The sequence below is a fragment of the Astyanax mexicanus genome, chromosome 24 (genome assembly GCF_023375975.1).
Source record: "Astyanax mexicanus isolate ESR-SI-001 chromosome 24, AstMex3_surface, whole genome shotgun sequence".
Classification (NCBI taxonomy): domain Eukaryota; kingdom Metazoa; phylum Chordata; class Actinopteri; order Characiformes; family Acestrorhamphidae; genus Astyanax; species Astyanax mexicanus.
In genome coordinates this window covers 29843056-29863434 of record NC_064431.1, presented here as the reverse complement: position 1 = coordinate 29863434, position 20379 = coordinate 29843056, and the positions used below count along the sequence as shown (strand labels likewise).

The following is a 20379-nucleotide window of genomic DNA, read 5'->3' as shown; positions in this document are numbered from 1 at the left end:
TAATACTTGACCTTGATTTAGAATATATATGAAGTCTAAGTATTACTTCATACTGGATATTTATAATACTTGACCTTGATTTAGAATACCTATAAAGTCTAATTATAACTTCATACTGGATATTTATAATACCTGATCTTGACTCAAAATATCTATAAATTGTATTTAATACTTTATACTGGATATTCTGGATGCTATAGATTCATTCATAATATATTTAAAGTATAATAATAACTTCATACTGGATATAAATGATAATTTCGCTTTATTCTAAATATATATAAAGTGTAATTATAGCTTCAAAGCAGATATTAATGATACTTGATCTTGATTTAGAATATCTATGAAGTCTAATTATAACTTCATACTGGATATTAATGATACTTGATCTTGATTTCAAAAAAACTATAAAGTGTAATTCATACTGTATAATAATGATACTTGAGCTTTATTCTAAATATCTATAAACTTTAATTATAACTTCGTTCTAGATGTTAAAGATACTTGAGCTTTATTCTATATAACTATAATGTGGAATTATAACTTCATACTGGATATTAATGATACTTGATCTTAATTCAAAATGACTGTAAAATGTAATTATAACTTCATAGTGGATATTAATGATACTTGAGCATTATTCATAGTATCTACAAAGTTTAATTATAACTTCATACTGGATGTTAATGTTATTTTAACTCTATTATGGACATTAGTGTTACTAGAATTTTACACTGAATACTTAGAACATAAGTTTGTTATTATAGATAGAACATTGTACTGGATATTAATGATACTGTGTGTGTGTGTGTGTGTACAGTAGGGGTCAGAGGCGGGGGCTGCTCTCTGAACTCTTTCTGTGAAATTGTTGTCTGATGCTGAACGTGTGGAGAAGAACAACAAACAGCACTTCTGTACTGAGACAGATGTCCGGTGTTGATAATCCATCAAAGCACAGCCCGCTCTCCCCGCGGCATTATGTAATGTTTACAGTCAGCACACCTTCTCCTGCTGCCTCTGCGCCAGTTATTAGTCTGTTTAACCCAGACTCAGACCCAGACATCAGTGAGGAACTGGGGCTTCACACTGCCTGGAAACCCCGCCCTTGTAGCTCCACCTTGCTGGAGTACTGCTGGAGACTCCTGATCTCTTCCACTGGATATTTTTGGATGGTGGATGTTCTCGAAACCTAGCAGAGACACTGACTCTAGGAAAAAGGCCAAAGAGTGGAAGCAGAAGGTCAGGGGCTTTCAATAAAGTGGCCAGTAAAAGAAAGCACAAGGTGTATGTGTTTCTAATAAAGTGGCCACTGGTGAGTGAGTCAAATCTTAAGGTAGATAAGTGTTTTATCTAATAAACTTCTAAGCAACTAAAGGCCTTTCTCACATTGGCTAATGCTAATGTTCACCATCAGGAGAACACTTAACAACAGTGATGTATATGGCAGGGCTGCAAGGACAAAGCGTAATCCCATCTGTGAAACAGGGTGGTGGTAGTATCATGGTAGGTGTTTCACTGGCAAGTGAGTAGAAGCACAAATTGTAGTAGGTGTTTCTAATAAAGTGGCCAGAGAGTAGTAGAACAATGTGTATCAGGTGTTTCTGATAAAGTGGCCAGAGAGTGGAAGTACAAGATGAAGTAGGTGTTTCTAATATAGTGGCCAGAGAGTGGAAGTACAAGAGGTAGAAGGTGTTTCTAATAAAGTGGCCAGAGAGTGGAAGCACAAGTTTTGTAGGTGTTTCTAATAAAGTGGCCAGTGTGTGAAAGCACAGGGCAGGTGTAGGTGCTTCTGATAAAGAGGTGAGAGAGAGTGGAAGCACAATGTGTAGTAGGTGTTTCCAATAAAGTGGCCACTGGCTGGTGAGTGGAGGCACAGTATGTAGGTGTTTCTAAGAAATTGCCCATTCAGTGGACGCGATAGGTAGGCGTTTCTATTAAAGTGTCCAGAGAGTGAAAGCTCAATGTGTAGCAGGTGTTTCTGATAAAGTGGCCTGTGAGTAGAAGCACAAGGTCCATAAGTATTTCTGATAAATTGGCCAGTGAGTGGAAGCACAAATTGTAGCAGGTGTTTCTTATAAATGAGCGAGTGGAAGCACGGAATGTAGGTGTTTCTAATAAAGTGGCCAGTGAGTGAAAGTAATAGGTAGGTGTTTCTAATAAAGTGTCCAGTGAGTGTAAAGGTTTGTAATTGAGGAGCTGGTAGTGAGCTCTGCTGGTGTCAGGCTGTATGTAGTTTTTCTCTGCTTGCCCGAGGCTTCTACAGGCTCTCAGTGTGAGCAGCAACACAGTCTACAGCCTAGCCACTTAAAAATACAAGTACAGCTAACAGGCTAACGAATGAGGGCTAACAAGACATGGAAGCCAGCAGTTAGCAGAATTAATATTGATCTCAGATCGCAATATTGCATTAAATAAAAAAAAAAATTACATGTATCCCACTCCATCAGACCATGTGCTGCAGTGTATACTGTAGTATCAAAAAATAGTAAAAAACGACAGAACTGGTTGACTAGAGAATATCTGGTCAGTGTAAAGTTTAGTAGTTAAATTTTTTATTTCAAGCTAAATTAAAATAGAAAATAAAAAATTTGGTATAAAACTTAATAATTACTTTTTTCCATTTAGTAAAGTGAAGAAAAAGTGGGTTTTTATTCAATTTTTTTATTATTTTGTTTTACATTTCAGCCTTTGGCAAACAGAATAAAAAAAAAAAGAAAAGCTGAATCTTCTCTCGATTTTCAGATTTGTTCATTTTGTATCTCGTAACACAAATTTGATGGTATAATCCAACTTGCAAAATGCAAAAATGGAACAATCAAGATTATTTTTCCCCAAAACTTCCCAAAATTACGATTGTGAGGGGTAGAGATGAAAAAAATAAAAGTGGAAAAATTATGAAAACTTATTTTTTGTACATTGCAATACATTGCAAAAAAATAAAAAAAATAAAAAAATAAATGAGTTTTTACATCCAATTGTCTATTTTTGCGTTAAGCCTCAAATATATTAACAAACGTTAGACTGACCCTATTCCATTACTTTTTTTTTTCTTTTTAGCATTTCAGTGTATTTCTACCCTTTGACAGGTGCCATTATAACCAGGTTGGCGTTATTTATTTCACCTGGCAGTGGTTTTTATGTTACGGCAGTTCTAATAACATCACATGTTCAGTTTTAATGTGCGTTAATTTGAGTGTGAAATTCGATCTTGCGTTCCATCACTGCTTCATTCTTAAAACTGCACTCACGCTGAGATATCAGCAGGGTTTAGGCCAAACACAGTGACTGCTGATATTACGCAATCTCCTAGAGTTCACATAATTAACATTTCTCCCCCTTAAATTCACTACCGGACAGGTTTCTCCTGCGAGGTCAGCGTCTGCGTACACTGAGTTCTTATTGGACACAAAGGTTGAGTGGCAGCGTGGCAAAGTTCCCTCCCCCCAGCAGAAATTCGAGTGGCCCTTGAAAAGGTGACCTTAATTGAGTGTGATGGTTACATCTTACCACAGTGACTAGCAGAACACGTTCAATGGAGTTAATTATCCATAAGGAAACGGCCTCTGTCTGGCTCTGCTCATTAGGAGCTGAAGAGCTATGACCAGGCATCACACCGAGCACAGCCAGCTCTGGATCAGGCTGCCAGAACCGGCTGACAGCGGTTCAGTGGGATTTAGGGGTTTGGGAGATGCACCAGTCTGTTGGAACTTTCCGAGAGTGACGTCTGAAGCCCCCACCTTCCCAGAATCATCGGGAATCTGTCAGACTCCTCTGTGCTTCCAGCTGAATCCTGAAATAAACAGATCAGACACCTTAAAAATACAAAAAAGTACCAGTCAAAAGGTATTTTTCCACCCAAATTTACATTTTCTGAGGCTGAAAACTCTAATAAACTTATTCTGTGCAACAGAGGAAGCTCAGGTCTTCCTTTTATGGGATGGTCCTAATGAGAGCCAGTTTCATCATAACATTTGAATGGTCTTTTTCTTTGCACAACATTAAAACATTTTAAATATATTTTCTTAATCATATTTGAATCATGTTTTATTCATGCTTTAGTCTTATTTTATTTTTATTTCCAATTTCATGTTATTCTTTTACAGTACATGTTTTTAATTTGACTTCTCTTTGTTTTAATCGTGTTTGAATCATTCATGCTTTATTCTTATTTCATTTTTTTATTTCAATTTTTATTGTTATTCTTTTTAATTTGACTTCTTTGTATTTTCTAATTTGTAAAGCACTTTGAATGACTGTTGTGTATGAAAGGTTCTACATAAATAAACTTACCTTGCCTTGTCTTGTCTTGCCTTGTGGGTTCTTTTAAAGTTCTTTAAAATTTTCAGATTTATTGACCTTCATTTCTCCAGCACTAAGGCTAGGTGCATCAGCATTTAGCATTAGCATTAGCCGCTAACCACAGAGCTAGCTCTTTTGGCGTTCAGAGGTGAGTATATTGGAATGTGGTCTGCTGGTTCGCCACGTTAAAACAAGCTACGTGGGATAAACCGCTAGCTGATAGCTGATGGGTTACCAGAACACTCATGGAACATGCATTATGCAGCAGAATAAATATATCAGATTCCCCTTACATTCCTTTTATTACTGTTACAGTAGATATGGAAATCATTAGCATGCTAAGGGGAGTTGAATTTTAGCACAACGCTACTTCTGGAGATCTGTTAAACATGTTTTTTACACTACAACTCTCTCATACTGGCTACTGGATATTCAATATGGCACTTCATGGCAAATAACTCTCTGTGGATGTGAGAAATTGAATTGTTGCTCTCCACAAAGATGGACTATTGTAATAGATATGTATATATAGTGAAATTGTGTTTATATTCCAGCCTTTATGTACAATATGTGGGTGTACAAAAATGCTGCTGCTCATTTTTAGACATACTTTACTAAAAGTCCTACTTTCATGAGGACGGAGTCTCTAGAGAACATCCAGGCATATCTACTGCAGCTCTACATTTAATTAATTTCTGATTAAGTCTGGAGCTGCATGATTCTGCCAGCTCTCCTCTTCTAATTTGCTTCAAAATCCCAGCACTGAGCCTTTCAAAGATATATATTTCCTGAATCATGATCAGCACAGAGACCCTGGGACGCTTCATTGGGGTTCTCAGATGTGTGCTGACTCCTGGATCCTGCAGGATTTAATGTTCTCCATTTCCAGAGAACTACTGGATGTTTCAAGATATCTTCTTTCTTCTGCACTGCGTCAATAACAGTCTTTTAAAAGAACCACATGAGCAAGGAATTACTTTGTACTTTGGGCAAATGTTTGTATACAGCCTCTACAATACAGAGTGGCATTCATTAATACTGCTTAAAACTTTACTGTGCAAAAAAGAAGCCTTGTTTTAACCATGTCTGGAAGAAAATTGGATATTTTTAAAGAATACTCAACTATTTTGAGGTAGTTGAACTTTTGTGGGCAGACAAACTGTGATCTTTGAGTTGAACCAACTTATAATAACTGAGTTTAGTCGTTTGCCATTAACAGCTTCTTTTCTATTGGCTTCTGTCACAATCTATTTGCATACTGGGTGTGTCTAACAGTTTATGACAGACACACACCATCAGTGTGTAGTGATTCCCCCTGGGCTACCTCAGAAATAAATCAACTTTCCCTTTAGTTGTAATAACTTGATGTTTTAATTTATGCTAACTCAAGTTTTCATTCCTCATTACTTTGAGCAAAAATTTGAGCAAATCGGCTGACTTGTAGAGTACTAAAGAAGAAATCTACAAGATGCCTCCTTGTGTGGGTTCAGAGCACCTGTGCTGCCAGAACTGCTACAATCTTCTCCAGAGAATGACTGTTTTGGAAACAAATTTTCGGTCCTTGTTATCGGAGTTTAAGGACCGGCATTTCTGCGCCGTTCGAGGACCATCGGAGTGTGGGAGTGCTGCCAGCAGACAACGGGCAGGGATTTAAACAGAGCAGCGAGCAGTGGAGACGAACAGAACTGGACCAGCAGTTCATGTGGACATCCCTAATGTGAGTACAGCTGAAAGATATGGGCAAAACCAGCAATGGGTTCGCATTGGAGCTAAACCCAAACGGCATGTTGTAAAGTAACATATGACATTGCATTGCAAAAATGTCTTAATTTTAAAATGTTTTAAACTGTTGTCTCGCAGTTTTTACAAAAAACAGCTCACGTGACATTCGTTCATACTAGAGACCACAACTAGACATTTTAAAATGAATGAAAAACAATGGAATGAGACATTTAAACTCACGTGGGCCACAGTTTCAACTCCCTACTACCAAAAGCTCCACAGTAAAGTTAGAACAGGCGGTGAATATAGAAACATGGACTGGATTAATGTCCAGGGCTCTGGAGATCCCTTCCTTAAACTTTGCCCCAGTGCCTGAACATGGCCCAATGGGAACATGTGCACGGCTGGGACGGCCACAGCTGTAGCGGGACATCTGTGGGCAGTTCAGCAGGACCCTCAGGCCGGAGAGGCCTTCTCCTTTAAAACCCAGACTCCTCACGGGTTCAGCACCGGGTGATTTCTCAAACATGCTTTGAAGTTCTCAGGTTGTCGGGTTCTGCGGGCTGTAGTGTGTCTTTGTACTCGGGCTGGCAGGCGGATCACAGATCACACTTCGGGGTAAAATCAGGGGTGTCCGAAGGCTTTCCCTCCAAAAAGCAGCTGATTCAACTCGTCAGCTAATTATGAAGGGTTTTGTAATTTGGATCAGATGTCTGAGCAGAGGGGAACTCTAAATCCCACCACGATATCGAGGCCCTGGTTAACCCTTTAACTTCTGCTCGACCGTTTAGTAGAGCACATACTGTAGAAACCACTATATCTTATTAAAGATGGCATTGAACTTAACTCAACCTGATTGGGCCATCTCTACCAATCAAAAGAGGTGATAGAGGTGTATTTCTGTGTGTGGTCTTTACAAAGAAACAAACACTAATCATATATATTACTTTCCTAAATGAAAAATTTAATAATTATAAAAAATTAAAACCAAAAGACCATAAAATAATCTGATATAGAAATGAATAAAATAAAACTAAATTAATATAAAAATAACAGTAAAACAAATCAATATAAATAAATTAAATATATATAAAATAATATTGTATAAAATATATAAAAAATAATATTCACTTCATGTATTAATACACATCTCTTTCTGCATTTCAGACTTTCTACACATTAAAATTAGAGCACTTTAGGGCTAATAATGAGGTAAAAACAAACAGTTTACATAGATAACAGTTAACAGGTTTAGAGACAGAATAGTACTAATAATTACTAATAAACCTTTATTAAGAACTGCAATACAGAGATACATTGAGTAATATCTCTTATAACTGTACTTATCCTGCAGAACAGGAGCATTATATATTACCCATGTCTAAAGGTGGTGTAGATTTCTTTGGGCTCGGAAGAAATCCAGGATGGAACACCACACACAGTAGAAATGTGTATTGAGGTCAGTATATATAAATATATATTTATAGAGTGCTTTGGGTTAATATGTGTACTGCAGCCAGCCACCAGAGGGCGTAATCCCTGTTGTCCAGTACACTCTTGATAGTGTAGGGACCAGTGAGTCACCTGCAGAATAAGGCTGTATTCGGAATGGCATACTACATACTACTCGCGTACTAAATCTGCCTAAAGCCAGTATGCAGTACACAGTATGTGACCAAACTGAGGATCTGTAGTGCACTACAGGTACCCGGATGGTGTACTACTCCGCTCCGATTCCGCAGTGTGCATGGAGAGCTATCTTCGCGGTGTACTGCATCCCAACATGCATTGCGACTGGCTTCTCCAGCTCGCTTCAGAAAAAAACAAGATGGAGGCGAGTGCGAGAGATTTTTAAATTGTATAAATAAATATATTTTTAAATTAAGGGAATTATTTTGGAAAGTATTGGCTCACCGCTGTCGAGCCCCCTCCGCTGCCGCGGCCGAGCGCTGTCCGCCGCCGGGACTCTCCGCTGCCGCGCGTTCTCCGCGAGTGGGGACCCTCCGCTGCCGCGGCCGCGCGTTCTCCGCGGCGGGGACCCACCGCTGCCGCGACCGAGCGCTTTCCGCGGCCGGGACCCACCGCTGCCGCGACCGCGCGTTCTCCGCGGCGGGGACCCACCGCTGCCGCGACCGAGCGCTTTCCGCGGCCGGGACAGCGGAGGGTCTCGACAGCGGTGAGCCATTACTTTCCTTGATGCAGTAAATTATTCCCTCAGTTTTAATAAATTATTCTGTTATTTTAATAAATGATTCCCTCAGTTTTTAAAAATGATTCCCTCAGTTTTAATAAATTATTCTGTTATTTTAATAAATGATTCCCTCAGTTTTTAAAAATGATTCCCTCAGTTTTAATAAATTATTCTGTTATTTTAATAAATGATTCCCTCAGTTTTAATAAATTATTCTGTTACTTTAATAAAAAAATTCCCTCAGTTTTAATAAATCGTTCTGTTGATTTAATAAATAATTCCCTGTGTTTAAATACATATTTTTCTTTTAAATAAGGGAATTATTTGAATACAAATTAATAAAATTGTTTGATTTGTGTTGAGATTGTGTAAATATGAATGAGAGTTTGTTTAAATGTTTTCTTCTTGTTGGTACTTACATAGATGAAAATAGTAATCTACTAAAATAAATAGAAAAACATATTTAAATATAACTGGAACATACTTGGGTTGTGGGGGCTGCTGCTAATTGGTTGTTAGAATTGGGTTAGCTGCTAAACTCTAAAATAAAAGCAGCAATTGCTGTTCTGGACAGTATGCAGATCTCATTAGTTTTAATAATGAAAAGGTAGGACATTTTTCATGTTCTTTCTGTTTACAACTCACTCTAAGGAATTCGGAGCACTACAGAGCACTGACTGGTGTGTCACAGCAGGACCGCGTAGGGTACTACAATCAAAAGTGTTACAGTACCGAATACTAGATACTGGGCAGCGTGTAGTATGCAGTACATACTAGTGCAGTATGCAGTACGCAGTATAGTAGTATGCCATTCCGAATACAGCCAAAGGCTTACTAATGGTAAACATTCGTTAAACCTAACTGAGCAGTTCATTAAAATAGAACTGAATGAAAATTGCATTCGTTCCTTGTTAGCTTTAGTGTTTAGTGTTCACTGATGCATCATGTAATTATTTTCCTGAAAAAGCCAAAAGGTTCTGTCTGCTTCGAGTAATGAACAGTTAAACAACAGTGTGTGTAAATGAGTGTGTGTGTGTGTGTGTAAAAGGTGGTCTTTACTGGGTCCGCTGTTATTTATAGCACTATCATTAACTTCGTCACACCTCTTTTAGCCTCATTTAGCCCAAGCAACTGTGGAAAGTCACTGGTCTGAGACAGACTCAGGTGACAGGTGGAAGTGTAATACACCTGTTCCCCTTCTCAAATCACCTTTAAACTGCACGTACACACACACACACACACACACACTCACGAGCACACACACATAAGCACAGGCACACGTGCACATGCCGTCATGCATGCACATCGTTCACCAGCTGCCCGGCTAAGACTCCTGCAGGGAAGTGTCCCAGTGTCTCAATTAGCACCGGATGCTGCTCTTGCTGATTCATCGCTAAAGCTGCTTTAGATACAGAGATGCTTTTTGAAACAAAGGCACTGATTATGAATGGATAACACATTTATTAATACACCTTAATTCTGTACTCTCTTAATTCTGTAATCTCCCAACCAAAAAAAAAATACAAAGACAAATCAAATAAAGACAATTTCCTACATTTACTATGACTTTTATTTGATTGCATATACATTTTATTTAGTCTAATTAACTTAACTAAGAACTCTTACGCCGGCCGCACAATATTTTCATGTGATTTTCATTGTGTTGCTGCTGTCTGACCTGTGTGGGACTTTGGGGAGCTTCATTAATGCCAATAATGTTTTTGATGTGGTTGATTCTGTCCTCCCATCTGTGTTCAGGTGATTTGCATCTGACGTTAGTGATAGAGAGTACGATATTTTATGGGTGTTTATTATCTGATGTTGGTGTTTGTGTGTTTAAATCAGGTACTCACATGTCTCAGGAATGGGTGGACCAAAGACCAAGTTCCCAGCAGCAATATTTTTTTTTTTGTGAAGACATTACCTGTTAAGGATTATCTGATTTTACAATCACTTTTCTGTTTTTTTATAGGATCATCCATGGTGCATTTTTTATTTTATGTGTTGTTGTATGTTAAAAAAATTAAAGAAGGGTTCCAAAACTTATCCTACAGTGTATACCCAACGTTAGTGATGCTGTTACTAATTTTAACGTTAGTGTTCTATGGTAAATATGTTAATATACATCCATTCTTTCATTCATTAGTTCAGCCCTGTAATCCCTCAGTCTCACTGTATCAGGAACCATCATTTAACAATAGTTGATAGAACCATGTGAACAAGAGATTATTTTACACAGCTTTATCACCAACAAGCTCTACAATACAGAGTTACTATATTCACTAATACCACTTAAAACGTTACTGTATACAACACAAGCCTTATGTTCAGAATCTCTGGGATGATTCATTACCCAGTTGAAACTCAGTGTATTGTGGTGAAAGTAATCAGTATTTCAGACTGGTTTGAAGGGGGGGGGGGGGGGGGGGTAATGACAGTCAATTCTACAGAGTAATGATAGTGAATTCTTTTCACACTTTTGTTGTGAGGTAATTTAATAACACAGATACACAGAAGAATGTCTATCGCTCTTTGTTATTTCGAATATAAAGGTGGATCACGTTCAGTTCCACTGTTACATCTCCAGCCCCTCCACGTGCTGCACAGATAACTGAGACACTTCCGGCGTGCTGACATCACACGTCCTTCGTCACGAACGAATCCCGCCAAAATGACCCAGAAACACACAGGCACATACTCTCTCTCTCTCTCTCTCTCTCTCTCTCTCTCTCTCTTTCTCTCTCTCGCTCTCTCCCCCCTCTCCTTCACTCTCTCTCTCGCTCTCTCATTTTTCTTTGTCTCCTTTTTCTCGTACCCTCAGCCAGTGCTTCACCCCCTCCCTTTCTCTCTCTCTCTCTCTCTCTCTCTCTCTCTCTCTCTCTCTCTCTCTCTCTCTCTCTCTCTCTCTCTCTTCTTGAAGGACCAGCAATGACAATAATCATTGCTACTTTATTATAAATAAATGTCTTAAAATCCTGTGAGAATCTGTATATTTATACAGTATTTCACTATTACATATTATTCACATATATATTATTAAAATGTTGTGTTTACATTTTTAGTATGTTCTCTTTTTCAGTTTGTTTTAAAAGAACTAATATATAGATATTTGTATTTTTTAATTATTTATTTTTTGCGTTTATTTTTTTATCTTTTCTTTCTTTAATTTTTATTTTGCATTTCCTATTATTATTATTATTATTATTATTATTATTATTATTATTATTATTATTATTATCTATTTTCTCTTTCTAATAATGATATATATTTTTTTTACTTTATTTGTTTTTATATTCCTCTAGTTTATTTCTTTGTGCATTTCTGTTTGTCATTTTTTTTTTACATTTTTATTATTTTCTATTTTCTCTTTCTAATAATTATATACATTTTTATTTTATTTTTATATTCCTCTAGTTTTGTTTTTTATGCATTTCTGTTTGTCATTTTTTGTTTTAGTTTTTTTTGTTTTGCATTTTTTGTTTGTTTTCTATTTTCTCTTTCTAATAATCATATTATTATTATATTTGTTTTTATTTTTATTGTTTTTATATATTATTTTCTATTTTGTCTTTATATGAATTTTATTTTAATTTATTTATTTCTATATATCTTTCTAGTTTTTTTCCCCTTCCCCTTCTATTATAACCATACTCTCTCCTGTATAGTAAAGGTGAGTGTCCTCAGCGGCGCGCACAAACCGCGCTGCCCGCCTGGAGCGCTCGGGCCGCGGGGACGGGGGCTGGGGAGAGCCGGTGATTGGAGGGTTTGGGCGGAGGGGGGCGGTAGAGGGCGGGGGTAGCTGCATGGGAACGGGCTCATCATTTCGACCCAGTTTAAAATCGCGGGGCAGAACCGGAGAGAGAGATACAGAGAGAGAGAGAGAAAGGAGGAGAGAGTGAGTGAGAGAGAGAGAGAGAGAGAGAGATAAAAGAGAAGAGAGAGAGGGAGACAAAACGCGCGCGCGCCTGAGAGCTGTGTGAGGACATCTCTGATTAGTGCTTCAGCAGCGCGCGCTGTGTGCAGAGGGTGAGTCTTTATTCTCTATTATTCTGTGCTTTTTGTGTTTGGTGCGGTTCGTGTCTCGGTCTCGAGCCTCGTTAAGCTCCGTTTTCTCGGTAGCGCACGGCGCGCGAGCCTCCGTTACACGAGGCACGGGAGACACTCGGTTGGTTGGGGGGGAGTAGTGGTTGTTGGTTTGAGGGCTAGCTCGTGCTCGGTGCTGTGTCTGATGTGTGATGTGATGAAACACCTGGATGGCAGAAGCGCGCGCAGGTGCATGTCCAAAAGTATGCGGACACGCATTCTAAAAGGTGCATGCATTAATTTGCGCGTGCACGCATGTTTGTATTATTTGCATCATCTCTATAAAACGGCTTTGAGTAAGAATATGAGATGCTCAGAAGCAGCCGTGATCAAACCAGCCTACAGCATGTGAAGAGGGGGGTCAAGGGGGTGTATAGCCTCCCAGCACTAGGAGGTGAAACAGTGGAGCTGCGTTCCCTGTAGTGATGGAGCTCCATCCAGTACCATTGGAAAAATGGCTGTTTGTTTTTATAGTTTGTTTCCATATATATTTCATTTATAATCTGTATAGCATCAAACTAGTGTGCATTAAGGGTAATTTAGTGCTGTTTCTGAGCTTTCTGGCCATTAATGAAACAAAATAGCCAAACTGACAAGATAAAGAAAGAGAGAATTATTGAGGGAGAGAGGGGAGAAGCAGAGAGTGTCCATATTTAATCCATATTTCAATATAAATAAATTGTTATCATACTTCTGAACTTCTAAGCAGTAGCGACACCTTATTTGCATCACTAGAAACTGCTTTAAAAATAGGAAAACCACCAGGAACTGTAAAAAGACTGAATTGCCTAATGAACTAATATACAGTTTTAAAAGTTTGGAAACGTCTCTTCTCATTAAATTTTAACAAAACAATGAAAAAATATTAATTTTTATTTAAAGAATATACTACTGCAACAATATAAATATTAGACAAGTTTAATTTTATACAGGTATAGCAGATTCAGGTTCAAAACAATATTTTTGTCTATTTTTTAAATGACCAAAACTCTAATGATCAAAATACAATTGCTGGACATTAAAATCATGATATTATTGTGTAATGTATGTTATAATGTCTATGGAACAATATACCACACCTCTAACATGAATATGATATAATATGAGCCATATAGCCACCAGTAGACCCTAATTGGAAAGCAAATAAAGTGTCTACAAACTTTTGGACACATAGTTGAGCTTGTCCGTGTGCATGTGATAGCACGGGCCCTCTAATAAAAAGTGCACCCATTCATTCCTGCAGTCACAGTTGGTATAATCTCTATAATAAAGCACTGAGCAATATAATGGATGGGAGCATCTGAAGCCTGAACAGATTTATAGATTTACTGTCCTCTGAAAATAACTCAACACAGCAATTAATGTCTAAATATCTGGCAACACAAGTGAGTGGACCTCACAGTGAACATGTCCAAATTGTGCCCAGTTATGTCAGTGTCCCTCCCTGGTGTCGCTAATGTGATTTATTAGGATATTTAACAGGAATTCTCATGGCAAAGAACTCTCAGAGGATGCAAGAAATAGAATTATTGCTTTTTTGTTATAATTTCTAGAATAAAGCACTAAGCACTGGTAGTATGAGTGGACTAGAGGGGTGTCGGTGTAGTGCCGGACAGTGGAACTGCATTCTCTGGAGTAATGGAGCTCCATGCAGTACATGTGATGGCATGTGCATTTCTAATATGTGGCACTCGTTCATTTGTGGATTTACAGCTTGCATAATCTTTGAAGAAAAGCGTTGAGCAATAGAATGGGAGGATCTGAAGCCTGAGCTTAAGGTGCCCAATAGCAGGAGTGGACTAGAGGGGTGTACATCTTAGTTTCCATATATGAGAGCTATGTGCACATATAAATAACTGATGCTATATGTATTTTATTATTATGTGTATTTTTATGTATTTAAAAGGTGTGTACAGTCTTCCTTCACTCTACTGTGGTCCTAAACTCTGATACTGATACTCTTGTGCAAAACTAAATGCAATCAAATTCTTATCACAGCAGTGTTGAAATGAGCAGATCTGTAAAAAAACACAAAATGACATGGAAAAAGTCAATAATTATTTTTTCAGCCACTTTTTATTGTTTCTATTACTGTGCTTTAAGATTTTATTTTTACATTTAATGTAAAATGATTTAGAACATTTAATGTAGTAAAACACTCCTTATAACTTCTATGTTTTGTGAGTGGGCGGGGCTACACTGCTGTAGGCTGAATAGGAAGAAAATATTTTTTGATTTTGATCACAAAAACTATAAATGGGATTTTTGTGGCTTAGATTCTATATATGGACTGTATATACATATTGGTATAATGATTTAATAAATAATATTTTATTTCACATATGAAGCCATTTAATACCCTTAATTTTTTAATAACCACTGAATGAGCAGGAGTCTACAAACATTTGCACCTTACATATGGTGTTCCCATGTGCTTTGGCAAATTAAGATTATATAACAAATGTAAATGCATAAATATACAGTATCTTCAAGAAGTGAGTGAACCTTTTACATTTCTGCAAATATTTGACAGTATCTTTTCATGGGAAAACAGTATAGAATTGAAACTTGGATTTAACTCAAGTAGTCAGTGTGCAGCTTGTATAGCAGTATAGATTTACTGTCTTCTGAAAACAACTTAAAGCTATTAAAGTGTAACTAAATATCTGGCAACACAGGTCTGTGAACATGTCCAAATCGTGCACAATTTGGTGGCTTGTGTGACACATTAGTAGGGGTGTCACGATCTCGATATTTTATCGAAATCGAATCGAAATGAGGTCACGATCTCGAGTATCGAAGTCAAAAAGAGGATCGACGATCCCTCCCGCGCGCGCTACGCAAATAGCGCAGCGCGCTACGCAAATGGCGCGGCACCAACACAGCGCATCCTATTCATTTAAATAGAGAGCCACTGCATGAGCGCAGTCGGCGGGAGTGTGATCACCGTTTTTATCTGTCCAACGGGGGAGGGGGGGCGGGGGTTGGGCGCGCAGGTTTTGTATCTGTATCTAACGGAGGGGTGGGTGCGCGCAGGTGAGAGCGTGTGAACTCGCTGAAATGCGTGTGTCAGTGTGACTTGAGAACACTGACTATAGATCACAGTGAGGTGGATTAAAAATCTTAAACTTATAATTGACTACACCTGTTGCTTTCCATTGAATTAAAAAAACATCTTTCTCTCAGATAAAGTAAACACAAGCGTGTTTCTGACTAAAATAAAAGCTTTTCAGGAGAGATATAAGTTATGTGTAAATATTTATAAGACAATACCTGACAAAATCTGTTTTAATGACGTTAATAAACATCACTTATCTAACCAGCCTGTACTGATTTCTGCCCCCCAATAATGCTTTCAATAACCTCTAATAGCCTTTAATAGTCTTCAGTAGCCTTTAAAAGACTTACCCGGCGGCCGTGGTGTGTCCACTAAACTCCATAGTTATAAACATCCTGAGGTTAGCAGCGCGCTAACTGACCTGTTTATAATGTAATCCGAGCAGTGCCTCCGTGTCGGCTGTTCTAACCTGCTGCTGTTAGCTGCTTGGGCTGAAAGATGAACTGTAGTGAGCTGTATTATCCGGTTAGTGGGGTTAAAACCTTTATTTGTTTACAGAAACAGTAAAAACGGACTGGCTGAGCTCTGTAGCCCGTGGCTGGGCTGTACTGAAGTAGTGACTGAGTGAAGAGAGCGGGGTGCTGCTGCTGCTAGTGGTTGGATGAAGAACTGCAGCTTCATGTAATGAGCAGTTTCACCAGCCATCCACACACAGCTCTGATAAACTGCTTGTTTTAATAGTGCACACTGTTGCTACCAAAAAAAGTCACTAGATGGCATTACCATATATATCTTAATAAATAATAATAATAATAATAATAATATTTATAATATTTATAATAATAATAATAATAATAATAAATATATTATTTAAATTTTATGAGGCATAAAATAATAACAAGAAAAAAAAACAAGAAAATCGAGAATCGAATCGAATCGTGACCCTCAAATCGAAAATGAAATCGAATCGAGGATTTAGAGAATCGTGACACCCCTACACATTAGAGTTAAAAGATGTGAATGGGGAGCAAGGCTGTTAAATTAATTGTTTTGGGTAAAGGTTGCTTATACTAGCACTGGATATTCAGCATGGCGCCTCATGGCAAAGAACTCTCTGAGGATGTGAGAAATAGAATTGTTGCTCTCCACAAAGATGGCTTGTCTGTGCCCTTATGCCACTGTTAATAGGGGTAACAATTGATGAGGCTAAGGGTTGCCAGGGGGCTACAAACCCAGTAAATACTGCCCTTGATTATTGGATGTGTCTATAATTTTCACACAAATGAAATGGGCTAAGATACAGCTCTGGAAAAAAATAAGAGACCACTTAAAAATAATGAGTTTCTTTGATTTTACCAAATTGAAAAACTCTGGAATATAATCAAGAGGAAGATGGATGATCACAAGCCATCAAACCAAACTGAACTGAACTTATCCAAAAGCAGTGTGTAAGACTGGTGGAGGAGAACATGATGCCAAGATGCAAGAAAACTGTGATTAAAAACCAGAGTTATTCCACCAAATATTGATTTCATTTGCATTGTTTGAGATCTGAAAGCTCTGCATCTTCTTTTGTTATTTCATCCATTTCTCATTTTCTACAGATAAATGCTATAAATAACAATATTTTTATTTGGAATTTGGGAGAAATGTTGTCCATAGTTTATAGAATAAAATAATGATGTTCATTTTACACAAACATAAACCTACAAATAGCAAAATCAGAGAAACTGATTTTTTCAGAGCTATATTCATTTCCAAATGTAAGTGAACTCTCAGACAGAGCCCGCAGTGTTGATGTAATATACTGTGCAATATTTAATTCATGTGGAAATGTTGGACACTTTTCCCAGTGCCAGGTCTCCTGCAGCGTCAGTCGTTCAGCAGACTCTGTGTGGAGGAGACTGAGGAAAACTGAGGTGCTGTGATCATTCAGTATTGGTTACGGACTCTCTCTCTCTGTGAGGCAGGTGGTCTGGTTAAGTGCTGGGAGGAGTGAGAGTAAAAAACACTGAATCCAGGCTTAGTCGGTGAGTCATACGGTAGCTTTCAGCTGGTGGGATGGTGGTTGGTGACACTGAATCACTGGGATAAATATAGGCAGTCCGTTCTGCACTGGTTATAGTGAACTATTGTTTTAACTGCTGGTGGTCTTTAATGTGGTGCTTACTGTCATGCTTAGTGCCAGAACTCATGGTATATCAGTAATTATCACAGTAAGGTGATCTTAAAGCATTACCTCAGGGGGTGACTTGGGAAATCCCACATCTGCAGAAGTTGTGAGGTGCTACCTTGTTAGTGCTGCTAAACACTGATAGCATAGTGCTAAATTTCTCAATCCACAGTGTCACTTGTGTACTGGGAATATACAGCTCTGGAAAAAGTAAGAGACCACTTAAAAGGAGTGAAGGCATAAAGTTATCCAAAAGCAGTGTGCAAGACTGGTGGAGGAGAACATGTGAAAACTGTGATTCAAAACCAGGTTTATTCCACATTATTTCTGAGCTCTTAAAACTGTATGAATATGAACTTGATTTCTTTGCATTATTTGAGGTCTGAAAGCTCTGCATATTTTTTGCTTTTTTGTTATTTCAGCCATTTCTAATTTTCTGCAAATAAATGCTCTTAATGACAATATTTTTATTTGTAATTTGGGAGAAATTTGTCCATAGTTAAGTATAGAAAAAAACAAAAATGAACAATGTTCATTTTACTCAAACATATACCTATTTTTTGTTCCAGAGCTGTATCATAGAAAGTTTTTAGATCTGTTTTTTATATTGACAATACACAGAAAATATTTAATGCAGGAAACACCACCCACAATATTCCACAGGTCAGTGCAGCTCTTTCTTTGGCTTTTAAGGGACATGCCATAATAAATGTCAGAACTTTCCACATTGAATCACCTTCTGTGATGCTTAAATGGAATTTAAATTCGATATTTAGCTCTTTATTTTTTATTTTAAAGCTACAGAGCGCATGGCAGAAATATGTATAAATAGCTAATCAGAAAAATAATCATCAGATTAATCACCTACCAAAACATTCAGTAGTTGCAGTTCTAATGTACAGAGCAGCTGTAGGGTTCAAGCAGAGGCTAAAAGCTAAAAATGGTCAGAAATGAAGATGAAGATGATTTTCATTGGACGGTAATGGACTGTAACAGCATTGCTGGGGATTTGTAGCTCTTTCATAAATTGTGGACAGTCTGTTTGGATGCAGACTGACCCGGGCGGTCACACAGCGTCCTCACGGTCCCGCCAGCACCTGCGTCCCACTGGTGTGCAGGGTACTGCGCCTGCGCTGCAGGTGGCACAGGGGGACGAGTGGCCCAGTTACAGCTGCAGCAGCAGCAGCGCATTTCTGAAAGGCTTTTCTGACCGACACTGAGCTCCTGCCCACCGCACTGATCACTGAACCGACAGCAAGAACCGCGCTGGAAATCAGTGATTTGGGAATTAGAACTGTGAGCATGCACACTGTGTGTGTGTGTGTTTGTGTGTGTGTGTGCTGATCCTGCCAACTAAAGCAGGGTTGTTTGTGTACAAAATGTTTTTTTTCTGTCTTTCCATTTTCTGGAAGGGAAAGCTACAGGCGTCATGCTGACATTTTGGACTGTACTGGAGTAATATAATAATTTCCACTCGCCTGAACTCATATTTAACCCTTTAAGGTGTAAAGTTATGACTGTATTGCTCTGTTTGGCAATCGAGTATTCTTAAAAACTTAATAGTATTCTTAAAAATTAAATAGTATTCTTAAAAATGTAATATTTTGGGTGTTATGTTTGGTCTCAGTTGTACTTTTTATACACATGTTAAAGCTCTAATAACATATAACATATAATTCAGATAACAATTTTTTTAATAGAACATTTTCCAAACGTCAAAGTTAACATTCTTAGAATGTTCAATATTTTAATTTTCAGGATGTTCTTAGAACATTTTTAGCTGCAAACACGATAGATAGATAGATAGATAGATAGATAGATAGTAGGCCTGTAACGGTATAATGTATTCGTACCGAACCGTACCGAACAGACCTTCGGTACGGTACAGTGCTGTACCGAACGAATACAGTCAGTTTATATGTTCTACACAGCGCCTGTTCTACCCTAGGTCTGTGGCTGTCGCGACATGCGGCTATCTAATATTCATTAGATGCCAGTACGTGATTGTAGTAGTAAAGGGGAGGTTCTTTGATATGTTTAAAGCAACTCTTTCGTGATTCGTGCTCTTGTGACCATGTGGGGGCGACGTCGCACGGCGAACCAATCAGTCGAGCCTTTCCTAACCACTCTTCAAAACACATTTGCGAGGTGCACGCGTCTGCTGTATCAGAGAATGGTGGAGACTATTTTGACATTATGGCAGAAGCTAGCGACCAAACGGAGATAGAAAATCCTCCCCTGTCTTTAAAATCTCCCGTTTGGGAGCACTGCGGTTTCCCAGTGAAAACCTGCGACGGAAAAAGACAAGTGGATAAAACGAAAGCGGTATGTCGTTATTGTTTTGCTGAGGTCGGCTATGTTTCGGGCAACACTTCAAACATGCTAAGTCATCTGAGACAGAGCCACCCAAGTGCTAAAATTACCGCGACAAAAAAGAAGATCCCTGTGGTGCAAACACCATTGATATCTGCGTTCAGGCATCATTACAATCACAATTCAGATCGGGCTAAAGCCATTACAGCATCCATTGGGGCTTTTATAGCATCGAGGGTATATAGAGGGTATTTTCAAGCGCTGGGGACGTTATAACTGCCAGCAGATCTGCCCTCACTGCTGACAATGTGGACAAACTGATTTTCTTGGCAAAACATATGAAGATTGAGTAAAAATGAATACTGTAACACTAGAATTCTGGAACTGAGTGCTGCACTTTACATGTGGAAAGTTTTGTTTACTGTTTAAAGGGAATTCAATTTATTATTTTTAATTTTATTTTGTTTAATTTTTAACATTGGTTAATCATTTGAGAATATTTCATTTAAGTCAAGTCAAGTAGTTGTCAATACTGCATAT

At 38.2% G+C, this 20379-nt stretch overlaps 1 protein-coding gene across 2 annotated transcripts in view; it reads left to right on the top strand.

The window, feature by feature from the left end:
• Window positions 1-12074: 12074 nt before the first annotated feature.
• Window positions 12075-20379, top strand: part of slc38a3a (solute carrier family 38 member 3a) — an 88522-nt gene continuing 80217 nt past the window's right edge. Inside the window, exon 1 of one of the 2 annotated variants that reach the window (XM_049471590.1) lies at window positions 12075-12238. The gene's annotated coding sequence lies outside the window, so the exon portion shown is untranslated. The remainder of the gene's footprint in view (window positions 12239-20379) is intronic. The other variant, XM_049471591.1, reaches the window with a different exon arrangement.